At 38.1% G+C, this 16,397-nt stretch overlaps 1 long non-coding RNA gene across 1 annotated transcript in view; it reads right to left on the reverse strand.

Annotated features, from left to right (window-relative positions):
* Nucleotides 1-2,025: 2,025 nt before the first annotated feature.
* The window catches only part of LOC129620108 (uncharacterized), a 124,644-nt gene continuing 110,272 nt past the window's right edge, over nucleotides 2,026-16,397 (reverse strand). Inside the window, exons 3-5 of the long non-coding RNA XR_008698383.1 lie at nucleotides 7,453-7,710; nucleotides 5,233-5,431; nucleotides 2,026-2,265 (exon numbers count right to left, since the gene is read on the reverse strand). This is a non-coding gene — a long non-coding RNA (uncharacterized LOC129620108). The remainder of the gene's footprint in view (nucleotides 2,266-5,232; nucleotides 5,432-7,452; nucleotides 7,711-16,397) is intronic.

Raw genomic sequence — 16,397 nt, forward strand, 5'->3', positions numbered from 1 at the left:
ATATTCCCATTTTACACTCTTTAAAAATTGTCATTTTTGTAATAACCCATTGCTTGCTATATATGAATCTAATTTTTATTATTCCAGATCATACAATGTTTCTTGTCTATTGGTTTTTCTCAATCTGTATTTTCTTAATATTCTCCTCTGTCTCCTTAAAATTCATTGTGAGGTTCAAACTTTTGTAAACAGAACTACACCCCATGGAGATTTCATTCAGATCTCTAACACTCTTCAATTTCTATTACTTTATTAGTTACAAAATTAATGAATAAAATAACCCATGGGTACTATAGTTCTTGGGCTTCCCTGGTGGCTCACAAGAATCCACTTGCCAATGCCAGAAATGTGGATCTGATCCTTGAGTTGGGCAGATTCTCTGTAGAAAAAAAATGGCAACCCACTCCAGTATTTTTGCTCAGAAAATCCCATAGACAGAGGAGCCTGTCAGGCTGCAGTCCATGGGGTCACAGAGTCAGACACACTTAATGACTAAACAACCTTACTACTACATTCAATACTGTGTTCTTGAAAATATTAACAAGATGTAAGGGAAAGGTATAATCTATAGCAAACCATATTCAGTTACTAAATAGTATAAAATCAAAGATGTTATGATTATCTTAATATAATCACAGAGCCTAGTTCAGCATTTGTGCTCTCAAAAACTATATTGAACAAATAAATGAATTCATTAAACGGTTCCTGCAACTACTTCTTGAACAACATTGATTTTAGTGCTATTTGGTAACAAAAACTGTACTGAAAACAAACAAAAAGCCTTTTGAATAACACAAAAGGATACTCTAAGCAGTCTGAATTATTAAAATGTTCTTGTATGTAAGAAACTTACTAACCATTTAAAACAGTTCTAAAAGCTTTGGAATTGAGAGTTTCAGTCATGTAATACAGACTTCACTAGATATTCCACTTTGAATATGGCCTTATTGAAATTGCATTTATGAAAGTGAAAGTTACTTAGTTGTGGCTGACTCTTTGTAACCCCATGTACTATACAGTCCATGGAATTCTCCAGGCCAGAATACTGGAGTGGGTAGCCTTTCCCTTTTCCAGGGGAACTTCCCAACCCAGGGATCAGACACAGGTCTCCCTCATTGCAGGTGGATTCTTTACCAGCTCAGCCACAAGAGAAGCCCGAGAATACTGGAGTGGGTAGCCTATCCCTTCTCCAGCGGATCTTCCCGACCCAGGAATTGAACCAGGGTCTTCTGCATTGTAGGTGGATTCTTTACCAACTGAGCTATCAGGGAAGCCCAATTGCATTTATATAGGAAGAAAAAATGAAATGTTTTTTCTTAAAGCCCTCCACATTTGACAACATTTCCAACCACCTTTAGTTTGGAACATTAAGTAAGTCTTAAACACATCACTTGTTTAAGCTAAATATTTGTCCTGATAAGATATAAAATTGAAAGACTGTATTTAGACATGTAATGTCCATTTCATATAGGATGGTGTCAGTCTTAGTGCTTAGGTTTAGTGGCATTACAAAGATGAGAAGTATGAGCCAGATACAGTACAGGCAATCTTAAACCAAAATTTTGTCATCTGTAATAATTAGTGATTTTTTCCCCTTGACTTAGTCAAAATCCTTCGAGTGCCAGTAACAGAAACCTACTTAAAGGAACCTATGATTTTTTTTTTTCTAAAGAAGATATCTTAGACTGCTGAAATACTTTAGGGTCTCCAAAGGCAGGTAGTTTCCTAGAACCTCACAGAGGACTAGAACTAGTAATAGAAAAGACATCAACCATCTACTTGAATTCTTGGTCAAAATCCAGCATAGATACCCTCTTTGAAAGAGTCTTCAAGTGTTTCCTTTAATGAAGGAGAGAACTATAAAAAAAAAAAAAAAAAAAAAAAGACAATTTTCCCAGAAGTTTTTCAACAGAGATTGCTTTATTGAATTCTCAGAATTACATCACATAATAAATAATATTTGCAAACAGAACAACTACACACTGAGAAGAAGACCTTCCATCCCCCAATTTTTCACATCCTGATCACTGGGGACAAAAGCATTCTGCACAGTAGGAATAGCGATAAACTTCCTTAGATATTCTCAACAGGCGTCAAATGAGTGGCCCAACTTCAGGTTTCAAGTCTCTTTTCTCCAGATGGTGGTGCCTCCAACCAACAAATATCAAGGAGGAACTCCACACATCATCCTCCTTATCTCCTCACACTCATATCTGTCTCTTCCTGGACAATCTCAGTAGCTGTTTATCTTGTTTTTGTCAGGCACTGGAAGAAAGCATTCCATGGCTTAGTTTTTGGTCCTTATCTCCTTTCTGTCTACTCACACTGCCTGGGGGCAGGTCTCATCCAGTCAGGGAGTTCCACATCTGGTTACAAAGTAGATCAGATCAGATCAGATCAGATCAGTTGCTCAGTCCTGTCCGACTCTTTGAGACCCCATGAATCGCAGCACGCCAGGCCTCCCTGTCCATCACCAACTCCCAGAGTTCACTGAGACTCACGTCCATCGAATCAGTGATGCCATCCAGCCATCTCATCCTCTGTCGTCCCCTTCTCCTCCTGCCCCCAATCCCTCCCAGCATCAGAGTTTTTTCCAATGAGGCAACTCTTTGCATGAGGTAGCCAAAGTACTGGAGTTTCAGCTTTAGCATTATTCCTTCCAAAGAAATCCCTGGGCTGATCTCCTTCAGAATGGACTGGTTGGATCTCCTTGCAGTCCAAGGGACTCTCAAGAGTCTTCTCCAACACCACAGTTCAAAAGCATCAATTCTTCGGCGCTCAGCCTTCTTCACAGTCCAACTCTCACATCTATACATGACCACAGGAAAAACCATAGCCTGGACTAGACGAACCTTTGTTGGCAAAGTAATGTCTCTGCTTTTGCATATGCTATCTAGGTTGGTCATAACTTTCCTTCCAAGGTAGAAGGGTGTGAGAAAGATTTTCCTCCCCTGATAACAGCAAAGGGAAAAAAAGATAAACTAAAGTTACAGGTTTTTAAAATAAAATTTCAAAAAAATATGGACTCAAATTCCAGAGGGACATGAAATCATCATAGGTGAGCTAAGGGTCACAAAATTTTGTTTCTAGAAGCAAGTGCAGGAACAAGAGCAATGAATTTATCACAATGAAAAGTACTCGAATAGTGGTTTCCTTTCTGGCTGAAAGGGTTTGTCTGAAAAGAAACACACAGGGTAATAGATATGTTCTGTGCTGTGATCTGGGTGATGGCTATACTAGTGTATACATCTGTCCCACCTCATTGCATATTGAACTGCATTTCTGAGATCCATGTGTTGTATTTCACAGTTGAGACGAAAAGGATAAGGTGAGGGTGGGGGAGCGGCGCGGCATGGTGGATACCTGAAATAAAGATAGCAGAATGATGCTGGTGGTTAGTGAAGCTTGGTGCTGAGTGCTTAAGGATTTGACACACTGTTTTCTATACTTCTGTGATTAAAACTTTCCATGATGAAAAACATTTTTTTAAAAATGTCATATTATGTCACGATGGTGTGATCACTCACCTATAGCCAGACATTCTGGAATGTGAGGTCAAGAGGCCTTAGGAAGCATCACTATGAAGAAAGCTAGTGGAGGTGATGGAATTCCAGTTGAGCTATTTCAAATCCTGGAAGATGATACTGTGAAAGTGCTGCACTCAATATGCCAGCAAATTTGGAAAACTCAGCAGTGGCCACAGAACTGGAAAAGGTCAGCTTTCATTACAATCCCTAAGAAAGGCAATGCCAAAGAATCTTCAAACTACTGCACAGCTGCACTCATCTCACACGCTAGTAAAGTAATACTCAAAATTCTCCAAGCCAGTCTTCAGCAATAAGTGAACTGTGAACTTCCAGGTGTTCAAGCCAGATTTAGAAAAAGCAGAGGAACCAGAGATCAAATTGCCAACATCAGTTGGATCATCAAAAAAGCAAGAGAGTTCCAGAAAAACATTTATTTCTGCTTTATTGACTATGCTAAAGCCTTTGACTGTGTGGATCACAATAAACTGTGGAAAATTCTGAAAAAGATGGGAATACCAGACTACTTGACCTGCCTCTTCAGAAATCTGTATGCAGGTCAAGAAGCAACAGTTAGAACTGGACATGGAACAATAGACTGGTTCCAAATCAGCAAAGGAGTATGTCAAGGCTGTATATTGTCACCCTGCTTATTTAACTTATATGCAGAGTGCATCATGAGAAATACTGGGCTGGATGAAGCACAAGCTGGAATCAAGATTGCTGGGAGAAATATCCGTAACCTCAGATATGCAGACTACACTACTCTTAAGAAGAATTAAAGGGCCTCTTGAGGAAAGTGAAAGAGGAGAGTGAAAAAGCTGGCTTAAAGCTCAACATTCAGAAAACTAAGATCATGGCATCTGGTCCCATCACTTCATGGCAAATAGAGGGGAAACAGTGTCAGGCTTTATTTTGGGGGGCTCCAAAATCACTGCAGATGGCGACTGCAGCCATGAAATTAAAAGACGCTTACTCCTTGGAAGGAAGGTTATGACCAACTTAGACAGCATATTAAAAAGCAGAGACATTACTTTGCCAACAGAGGTCCATCTAGTCAAGGTTATGGTTTTTCCCGTGGTCATGTATGGATGTGAGAGTTGGACTATAAACAGAGCTGAGCACCAAAGAATTGATGCTTTTGAACTGTGATGTTGGAGAATACCTCCATCCTAAAGGAGATCAGTCCTGGGTGTTCATTGGAAGGACTGATGTTGAAGCTGAAACTCCAATACTTTGGCCACCTGATGCAAAGAGCTGACTCATTTGAAAAGACCTTGATGCTGAGAAAGATTGAAGGCAGGAGGAGAAGGGGAAGACAGAGGATGAGATGGTTGGATGGCATCAGGACTCAATGGAGATGAATTTGAGAAGACTCCGGGGGTTGGTGATGGACAGGGAAACCTGGCATGCTGCAGTCCATGGGGTCACAAAGAGTTGGACACGACTGAGCTACTGAACTGAACTGAATGTCTCACCTCCCTTTGAAACCGTCCAAAGTCTCCTCTCCATCTCACTAAGGGTAAAAATCAAGTCCTTACAATGGCCTATAAATCTCTACACATCTCTGCAAGAACAGGCCTCCCTTGTCACCTCCCTTTATCTCAACCCTTATTAATCTCTCTCTCACCCCCACTATAGCTACTTACTACAGCCACTCCTGGATATTAATCACTTTTGAAGATGCCAGGCATGTACACACAGTTACCTCTCTATATTGGTTATTCCCTCTGCCTGTTGCTCCCTTTCCCCACACATAACGCTGGCCAATTCCCTTCTCTTCTTGCCTTCAATCTTTCCCAGCCTCAGGGTCTTTCCCAGTGAGTCGGCTCTTCCCATCAGGTGGCCAAAGGATTGGAGCTTCAGCTTCAGTGTCAGTCCTGCCAGTGGATATTCAGGGTTGATTTCTGTTATGAAAGTAAAAGTGAAAGTTGCTCAGTCGTGTCCAACTCTTTGCGACACCATAGACTATACAGTCCATGAAATTCTGCAGGCCAGAATACTGGAGTGGGTAGCCTATTCCTTCTCCAGTCAGTTTTCCCGACTCAGGAATCGAAGCTGGGTCTCCTGCATTACAGGTGGATTCTTTACCAACTGAGCTATGAGGGAACTGGTTTAATCTCTTTTCTGTCCAAGGGATTCTGAAGAGTTCTCTCCAGCACCGCAGTTCAAAAGCATCAGTTCTTTGACATTCAGCCTTCTTTATGGTCCAACTCTCACATCCATACATTACTACTGGAAAAATCATAGCTTTAACTACACAGACCTTTGTTGGCAAAGTGATGTCTCTGCCTTTTAATATGCTGTCTAGGTTTGTCCTAGCTTTTCTTCCAAGGAGCAAGCGTCTTTTAATTTTGTGGCTGCAGTCACTGTCCACAGTGATTTTGGAGCTGAAGAAAATAAAATCTGTCACTGTTTCCATTTTCCCCCATCTATTTGCCATGAAATGATGGGACCAACTGCCATGATCTTATTTTTTTGAATGTTGAGCTTTAAGCCAGCTTTTAAACTCTCACTTTCTCAATTAAGCCTAACTTAGTATCTATATTTTAAAGTGCAAAACCAACCCTTCTCTTCCCTTTGACTTTTTTCCAAAGTATTTGTCACCTTTTAATGCACATAAACTTTACATATTTATTATTTTTATTTTTTCTCTCTGCCTCCTCTTGTTTGTAAGCTCCATGGAGTAGGCTGAAACAAGAAAGAAATCTATGACTTTTTTTTTTTACTACAATTTCCCAATTACCTAGAACAATACATTGCACATAATTGGTGTTCCAGAAATATTTGGTGAATGAATAAATAATTTTTCAACCTTATTTTGTGAAATTTTCTTCTATGATAAGCAATGAAAGTTTCCTACCTTCCATTTTTGGAGAGCTTACAAAGGGTGGCTCCTCCAGCCTCAAGATTTGTGGCCACGATCTGGACCATCCTCGTGAGAGCCTATTACTGCAGTACTGTCAATTCTGACATTTATTTAACTTTTCTTTGTTAATTAGGCATTGAGAGAGCTTATAGAAATATTATAAAATATCAAGCATACAGATATCTTCATGACAGAAGAAAATATAAGGAATTTTAAAATAGTTATGCTTTTTTTTCTCATCTTGTATATTAGCCAAGTTTCTTTAGAGAAACAGAACCAACAGATGTGTGTATCTCTAACTCTATCTATCATCTATCAATCATCTATTGAGAGACTTATTTTAAGGAACTAGCTCATGCCATTGTAGAGACTTAGTTAAGTCCAAAATATACAGAGTACACCAGCAGACTGGAGACTTGGGGAAGACTTACAATCTGAGTCGGTTTAATTCTTAGGTCAGCCGGAAGAATCTAGAGGTGTCAAGGAAAATTTCTTCCTCCCCAACAGTGGCATAAACTTTCCAAACTTTAATCGGTTGCTCTACCGCCAGACACTCCCAGTAATAGTTTAACAGGACCACTTCTTTTACTCAGACAAGCAAAACTTTTCATTTATTTATCCCTGATCCTCTTTTCCCCTTCTCTCTCTTTTTCATGGTCTCAATCTCTTCTGGCTTCTTGCTCTCTCTGGTTCTTACTCTGACTATTGCTAATTTGTTTTTGTTCATATTTGCTGCATTTACACATCACCTTTTCTCTTCCTAAGACCCAATTTCTCTGCTTGCCCTTCAAATATACAAGGTATACTGTGTCTGACCAGCCTCAACCTTCAGTATCTTCACTATAGCTGATTTTATATGTTCTTTGTCTCTGAATACAGAGTTCCTAGGAAGCACTCAAACTGGTTCAACTTGGTCATGTTTTACAATTGTATTATTGTTGTTCAGTTTCTAAGTCATGTCCAACCTCATGGACTGCAGCACACTAGGCTTCCCAATCCTTCACCATCTCCTGGAGTTTTCTCAAACTCATGTCTACTGAGGCAGTGATGCTATCTCACCATTTCATCCTCTGTCATTCCTTTCTCCTCCTGCTTTCAATCTTTCCCAACATCAGGGTCTATTTCAATGGGTTGGCTCTTCACAGGTGGCCAAAGTATTGGAGCTTCAGCTTCAGCACCAGTCTTTCCAATGAATTCTTGGACAAATCGTTCATAAGTCTTTGGCCAGAAGGATTGGTAATGTGCGGCCTACTATCTGCTTGATGGGGCTTTGGATGTAGTCTGAGACGGGACTGTGGCAGATTGTTAAGAGTGTTTCTGCAGAAAGAGAAACTGTTAAGTTGAGAAATATCTACTAATAAGAACATACTGTGTTTAACATGGGGAACTCTACTCAGTACTCTGTAATGGCCTATATGGGAATAGAATCTGAAAAAGAATGGATATATGCTTATGTATAACTGATTCACTTTGATGTATATCTGAAACTAACTCAACATTATAAATCAACTCCACATGAATAAAAATTATTGTAAAATGTTGAATATTAAAGAAATAAAGTTTGTGTTGTTAAAATTAGACAGAAAAAACCTGATTCCAGCACTTCCTACCACCTGACTTACCTTACTGGGGCTCAGTTTCCTCATCTGTGGGCTTCCCTTGTGGCTCAGCTGGTAAAGAATCTGCCTGCAATGATGGAGACCTGGTTTTGATCCCTGGGTGGGGAAGAGCCCCTGGAAAAGGGAAAGGTTACCCACTCCAGTATTCTGGCCTGGAGAATTCCATGGACTGTATAGTCCATGGGGTCACAAAGAGTCGGACATGACTGAGTGACTTGCACTTTCCTCATCTGTATGATATACATTGGTGTGAGGCCTGAATGAGAGAATGTATTCAAAACCCTTAACACAAAGTCTGGCACAGAGAAAATGCTACCGTGCCTCCCAGGAATTTCAATTTCACATTTGCTTCACAAATAAACAAAATCATTCTTTTCTATAACACTCATTTGTCACTTTTTCTTGGGTTATAAATAAAATCTTTTTACTGTTGCTTAAAAGAAATAAGTATCTAATAAAGTACTTTTGACTTTGCTAAAGGGTTTAAGAATTTAATACAGCACTTAACATACAGTAAGTCTTCTACATAAGAATGAGTTCCATTCTGAGAGTGCATTCATAAGTGTAATTTGCTTGTAAGTTCAATAAATTTATTCTGGGTACCCAACTAACACAATCAGCTATATAGTCCTGTACTCTAATAGGTTAATAGGAGGTTTATAACACTTTTCACACAGATGATACAAAAAAAAAGTAAAGAAAACATTTTTAATCTAGCAGTACACAGTTCTTTGAAAAGTCCAGTAGTACAGTACAACAGCTGGCATACCTGGGCCGGCATCTAGTGAACAGGCAAGAAGAGTTACTGACTGGAAGAGGGATAAGAGGCGGGAGTCGATAAGAGCTGAAAGATCGTCAGAAATAGGAGACAGAGGGCAAGTGGCAATCTCACTCACACCCAACATTGATGGAATGCACTCTCACATCTTTGCCAAGTCGCTTCAGTCATGTCCAACTCTTTGAGACCCCATGGACTGTAGACTGCCAGGCGTCTCCATCCATGGGATTCTCCAGGCATGAAATCTGGAGTGGGTTGCCGTTTACTTCTCCATTCACATCTTTAAAAGTTCACAATTTTTAAAGTAAAATTGTTCACAATTTTTAAAGTAAAAAAGTTCACAATTTTACAAAAGTACCTGGATGTAGGTTACTTACTGTACTTAATACAATACTATAATAATGTACCAACAACTTAATAGAACAAAAGCATTTCTGTTGTTATTGTTTTGTTTGTCTTTTTTGCTAGTAGTCAAGTCTATGAGAATAGACAAAGGAATAAAATGTAAGGCCTAATACAACAAAAATAATTTTAAGTAACACTTTAATGGGAAAATGAAAACTATTATTTATGGAGTATTTGTCATGTACATAATTGTACCCATCTTTATATATATATATTTTTTATTAAAGTATCCTATTTTCCTGATTTTTTAATTGAATGTGCTCTAACCTTACCAAGATCTTTGATCTCAATTTTAAGGTCTGATGACCAGAATGGCAAAGAATATCCTTTGTATATAAATGTATCATTTTAAAGAGGAATAATAATTTATATTATATTTCTAGTCACTCCTCTTGTTGATGTCTAGAATATATTTATTTGACTTTTGGTCTACCATGTGTAAGGCACAATGCAAAGACTTTTCCATGTATGGTCTTATTAAATTCTACCCTGAAAAACTGCAAGCTAATATGAAGATTAATGAAATTTAATAACTGTCTGACATTATATAATTAGAAAGGATTAAGGTAAAAATTAAACCCAAGTCTTTTGACTTCATGGGCTGAGGTCTCCATTAATAAACTTTATTCCTTCTTAAGTACTTTGTTAAGTGGCATTGTTTTAAACATCTAAGGTTTCTTAGTTTACTACTAAACGTTTTGATTGTGTGTGCCAGAAAATAAAGTAGTGATTAAATTATAGGGGAGTCAGTACAAAAGGACACAGGAGCTGGTTTTCAGTGGCCAAATCTGAGAAAATTTGAGCATCAAATAAAATAATGATAGTAAAGATTACAAACCATTGAGTAAAATAAGAATTATTTTAGTGCGTCAATGGTAATAAAATTAATGAGTAAATAATAGAGAAAGAAGGAAAACTTTTCCTAGATTAGAAAGCCAACTAATACATGTGAAAAGAATGGCAAAATTAGAAAAGTACCATTGACAGTCATCAGAAAACTTATATCCTTAGGCAAGAATTATCAATAGATACTAAAACTAGTGGGAGATGGGACTTCCCTGGTGGTCCAGCAGTTAAGAATCAACCTTGAAATGCAGGGGACACAGGTTTAATCCTTGGTCAGGGCACTAAGGCCCCATATGCAGCAGAGCCCACATTCTGCAGAGTCCGTGTGTGATGAACATCCAGGGTGCTGCCACTAAGATCTGATGCAGCCAAATAAATAAATATTAAAAAAAAAAAAAAAAAAACTAGTGGGAGAAAGTTCAGGGAATAATAGGATATTTACATTGTCTTAACATATTTCCCTCCAAATTACTTCTCAATTACAGAGAAAGATGATAACTTGGAAATGGATAAAACTGGAAAATACCTTCTTACCCAGGTGATGAAGATAAATGACACTGTAATGAAACAAATTGATATCACGCACCTGTTGATAGATGCACTGAGAACACAGCATCACTTCTGTGGTGCTCCTGCCAAACATGTAAACTGAATCTAACTGTGAGTAAACATGGATACATTTAAACTGAGAGAATTTCCACAAAATAATGGGCCTATTACCCTTTAAAGGTGTCAAATGTCAGAAATGAGAAAGGCGAGACGTGACATTGGAATGGAATATTTGAGCTGGAATTTTTTATGCTATAAAGGATAAGTTTGAGACTGTGCTGTGCTTAGAAGCTCAGTCATGTCCAACTCTTTGTGACCCCAGGGACTGTAGCCCACCAGGCTCCTCTGTCCATGTAGATTCTCCAGGCATGGAGTGGTTTGCCATGCCCTCATCTAGGGGATCTTCCCAACCCAAGGATTGAACCCAGGTCTCCCACATTGCAGGCAGATTCTTTATCATCTGAGTCACCACAGAAGCTCAGGAATACTGGAGCGGGTAGCCTATCCCTTCAACAGGAGAACGTTTTGACGAAGGAATCAAACCAGGGTCTCCTGCGTTGCAGGCAGATTCTTTACCAGTTGAGCTACCAGAAAACAATTGATAAAATTTCAGTAGGTCAGTAAAGTAAGTAATAATATGGAATAAAGATTAATTTCTTGATTTATATAAATTTTTGTCTGCTTAAATGCAGAAGGAAATGAAAACCCACTCCAACTCTAGTATTTTTTCCTGGGAAATCCCATGGACAGAGGAGCCTGGTGGGCTATAGTCCATGGGATCACAAAGAGTTGAACATGATTTAGTGACTAAATATCAACTGCAGCTTTCTGACTGAATTTTTTTTCTTTAGGAAACATACACTGGCATATCTAAAAAGTGATAGAACATTGTGTTTGACACTTTTTCTTAAATCATTCAAAAAAATAATTTAGTGTAGATTAACAGTGTGAGAGCACAGGAAAATGACTTACCATTTGGAATATCTGGGTGAGTTATTTGATTTGTTCTTGAAACTTCTCTGTTTGTTTGAACTTATATTAAAATAGAAAACATAAAGGAAAAACTTGTTATGGAAAGATAAATCTATTTTATACTCATATATATATATTGAGTTATTTTCTACAGTATCAACCCAACATTGAGACTTCAATTTAAAAGACATTTAAATTTTAATGTGGATTTTCTATTTTAATACCAAATTTCTCTCCAGAGTTGTTTCATCAGTTTACATTTCCAGCAGTGTTCCCACACTCTGTAACTTTGTCCAAACCTGATACCATTACACTTAAATGTCAACCACTTTGGTAATTATGAAATTATTTTGATTTGCATGTTTCTGAATAATCTTATATTTCGACATATTCTCATGTGTTTTAGACATTTGAGTTTTTGCTTCCATGGATTTTCTATTCATATCTTTTGCCCATTCTTAGTATTTTCATTTTTGTTTTCTGTCTGATGTCTCACTTCATTCACTCAGTCACGTCTGACTCTTTGTGACCCCATGGACTGCAGCATGCCTGGCTTCCCTGTTCATCACCAACTCCAGGAACTTGCTCAAACTCATGTCCATCGAGTCAGTGATGCCATTCAACCATCTCATCCTCTGTTGTCCCCTTCTCCTCCTGCCTTCAATCTTTCCCAGCCTCAGAGTCTCTTCCAATGAGCCAATTCTTCACATCAGGTGGCCAAAGTATTAGAATTTCAGCTTCAGCATCAGTCCTTCCAATGAATATTCAAGACTCATTTCCTTTAGGATTGACTGGTTGGATCTCCTTTCAAGAAAGCTCCTCAAGAGCTTTCTCCAATACCACAGTTCAAAAGCATCAATGCTTCCATGCTTAGCTTTCTTTATAGTCCAGTTCTCACATCCATACATGACTACTGGAAAAACCATAGCTTTGACTAGACACACCTTTGTTGCCAGTGTAATGTCTCTGCTTTTTAATATGCTGTCTAGATTAGTTACAGTTTTTCTTCCAAGGAGCAAGTGTCTTTTAATTTCATGGCTGCAGTCACCATCTGCAGTGATTTTGGAGCCTCCAAAAATGTCTGTCAGTTTCCATTATTTCCCCTTCTATTAGCCATGAAGCAATGGGACTGGATGCCATGATTTTAGTTTTTTGAATGTTGGGGTTTTAAGCCAGCCTTTCCACTCTCCTCTTTCACTTTCCTCAAGAGACTCTTTAGTTCCTCTTCACTTTCTACCATAGGGTGGTATCATCTGCATATCTGAGATTATTGATATTTCTCCAAGCAATCTTGATTTCAGCTTGTGCTTTATCCAGCCCAGCATTTCATATGATGTACTCTGGATATAAGTTAAATAAGCAGGGTGACATTATACAGTCTTTACATACTCCTTTCCCAATTTGGAACCACTCCATTGTTCCATGTCTAGTTCTAACTGTTGCCTCTTGACCTACGTACAGATTTCTCAGGAGACAGGTAAGGTGGTCTGGTATTCCCATCTCTTGAAGAGTTTTCCACAGTTTGTTATGATCCACACAGTCAAAGGCTTTGGCGTAATCAATAAAGCAGAAGTAGATGTTTTTCTGGAATTCTCTTGCTTTTTTGATGGTCCAAAGTATGTTAGCAATTTGATCTCTGGTTCTTCTGACTTTTCTAAATCCAGTTTGAACATCTGAAGTTTGTGGTTGACGTATTGTTGAAGACTGGCTTGCAGAATTTTGATGTCTATTTCTTTATATACTGTATTTTCTATGCAAACCGCTATTTTTACATATGTACATGTTTGCCTAAAACTTTTGCCTTTGAGGGTCAGAATAAGGGTGGATAGGCTGAAAATAGGTTTCCCTGGGGGCTCAGAGGGTAAAGAATTCACCTGCAATGCAGGAGACCCAAGTTCAATCCCTGGGTCAGGAAGATACCCTGGAGAAGAGAATGGCTACCCACTCCTGTATTCTTGCCTGGAGAATCCCATGGACAGAAGAGCCTGACAGGTTACAGTCAATGCGGTCACAAAGAGTCAGATAGGACTGAGTGACTAATACTCTCACTTTCACAGGCTGAAAATATCAAGACTGGTAAAAGCTCACCAGTCTTGAGTCATGTGTTGAATGGATGCTTGGGAGAACTTGAGCTATTGCCATGGCTTCTCTGCAGCCCATTTCAATAGTAGGGCTCCTCAGTAAATTTTTGTGTGTTTGTTTGTTATCATCAAAGCTTCTTATTCCCTGATTCTAAATTTTGTGGTAAATAGGGTCAACATTATCAATTCTGAAAATCCAATAGAATACATTTCTAATTCAATCCTTTGTCTCTTGGAACACATGTTTAAATAGTGCTCCTAGCAGTTTGAGATTTGCTTTGGAATTTGTTTTAAAGTATATGTCCCCTCTTCTCACACCTTCATGAAGCTTAGTACAGAAAACTGGTTTAAGCATGGTGATTTGACTATTATGGATTTAAAAGGACATAAAAACCTAACACAGTGGTTTTGAAATACAAGCCAATTGATCTTCATTTTTCATAAAAGATGTAAATATAATTTATAAAATTTGATGTCCACAAGCTGTATGAAGATTTTCAGAGGACAGTAATGAGCACCTTCAACACCGTACATCTAAATTAAATATGACATTAATGGAAGCCACTTAATGCAGATCAGCTCTGCTCTGATGGCCATTTTAATTGGATTGCTGCTGCTGTGAATGGAAAAGCTGTTGACAATGTTAGAAAAACTGGGCTTACCATACAGTACCACCTATGGGGATGTTGAATTTGAATTTATACATATAATCAGTCAAATCCGCTCATCACGTCCCTTTTTCAGAAGTGCAATTTGATTCCGTGCTTGGCCAAACACACACTGGCTCATTGTTAGTTCTATGCCTTATGTTCTGATCACAAAAGTCTTTTTCCTGACCCAAACTTCATATCCGCCTGCCTGCTGTGGCTTCTGGTTACATCACATAATTATTAATGTAATTTCATCCTAAGGTGAGGCTTTCTACTGTTGAATGCCAGTATTAAATGAGAACAGAGTTAAACACAAAATTTAAAAAAGATGACGTTCATGCCCAAAGAAGAAATGACTGTAATAACCTTTTTCTGATAAAACACTGTCCTATGTAGATTGTATTTCTTTCCTTTAAATTTTTAAAAAATTATTTTTCAGTTTTATTGAAATAAATTGATGTATAATATTGTAATAGTTTAAGGTATATACATACATATTGTGAAGTGATTGAAACAGTGAAGTTAATTAACAGATCCATTATCTCATATCATTATGTTTTTTTCTCTCTTGGTGAGAAAAGTTAAGATTGACTCCCTTAGCATAACTTTCAAGTGTACGATACAGGATTGTTAACTTTAGTCTCTGTGCTGCATATTAGATCCCCAGAACTCATTCATCTCATAGCAGGGGGTTGTACCTTTGAACAATATCTCCCTATTTTCTACCCTCCCCCCAGCCCTTGGCTAGCACTATCTACTCCCTATTCCTATAAGTTTAGATTTAGATTCCATATATCACTGAGAACAAAGAGTATCTGTCTTTCTGTGTCTTGACATTTCATATAGTATAAAGCTCTCAAGGTCAATTCCTTTCCATAAATAGTAGGATTTCCTTCTTTTATGCCTGAATAATACTCCATTGTACATATATATACCATATATTCTTTATCCATTCACCCACTGATGGACTTTTAGGTTGCCTTCATGTCTTGGCTATTATGAATAACACTGCAGTGAACATGGAAGTGTGGTTATCTCTTCAAGAAAGTGATTTTATTTCCTTTATATATAGCCAGAAATAGGATAGTTAGATCATATGGTAATTCTAACTTGAATTTTTTGAGGAAACTTCACACTGGTTTCCATAGTGGTTATACCAATTTACATTCTTACTAACAGTGCAAAAGAATTTTCTTTTCTCCACATCCTTGCCAACATTTGTTGTCTTTTTCTGTTGATGGCCGTTCTAACAATGTGAAGAAGTACTGTAGTTTGGATTGGATTTCCCTGGTGATTGCTGTTTTTATGCATTTTTTCATATATCCATTGGCTATTTGTATGTCTTCTTGGAAAAAAGCTGGTTCGTGTCCTCTGCTCACTTCTTAATTGGGCTATTTGGAGGATTTTGCTACTGAGTGATATGAGTTCATTATATATTGCAGATAGTAGCCCCTTATCAGATCTACAGTTTTCAAATCTTTTCTCTTATTCCATTGGTTGCATCTTCATTGTATTCACCATTTCTTTTGCTGTGTAGGTTTTTAGATTGATGTTGTTCCACTTATTTATTTCTGCTTTGTTGTATATTATATCCAAAAATTCATTGCAAAGACCAATGATAAGCAGCTTTCCCTTTGTTTTCTTCCAGGAGTTTTATAGTTTTCAGGTCTTACACTTAAGTCTTTAATCCATTTTGAGATAAATTTTGTGAGTAGTATAAGATAAGGGTTCAACTTCATTTTTTTGTATATCCAGTTTTCCCTATTTAGTATTCTTAGGTCCCTTTCTCAAAAATTCAGTTCAATTCAGTTCAGTCGCTCAGTCATGTCCGACTCTTTGAGACCCCATGAATTATAGCACGCCAGGCCTCGCTGTCCATCACCAACTCCCGGAGTTCACTCAGACTCACGTCCATCAAGTCAGTGATGCCATCCAGCCATCTCATCCTCTGTTGTCCCTTTTCATTCTGCCCCTAATCTCTCCCAGCATCAGAGTCTTTTCCAGTGAGTCAACTCTTCACATGAGGTGGCCAAAGTACTGGAGTTTCAGCTTTAGCATCATTCCTTCCAAAGAAATCCCAGGGCTGATCTCCTTCAGAATGGAC

The sequence above is a fragment of the Bubalus kerabau genome, chromosome 9 (assembly GCF_029407905.1).
Source record: "Bubalus kerabau isolate K-KA32 ecotype Philippines breed swamp buffalo chromosome 9, PCC_UOA_SB_1v2, whole genome shotgun sequence".
Taxonomy (NCBI): Eukaryota; Metazoa; Chordata; class Mammalia; order Artiodactyla; family Bovidae; genus Bubalus; species Bubalus kerabau.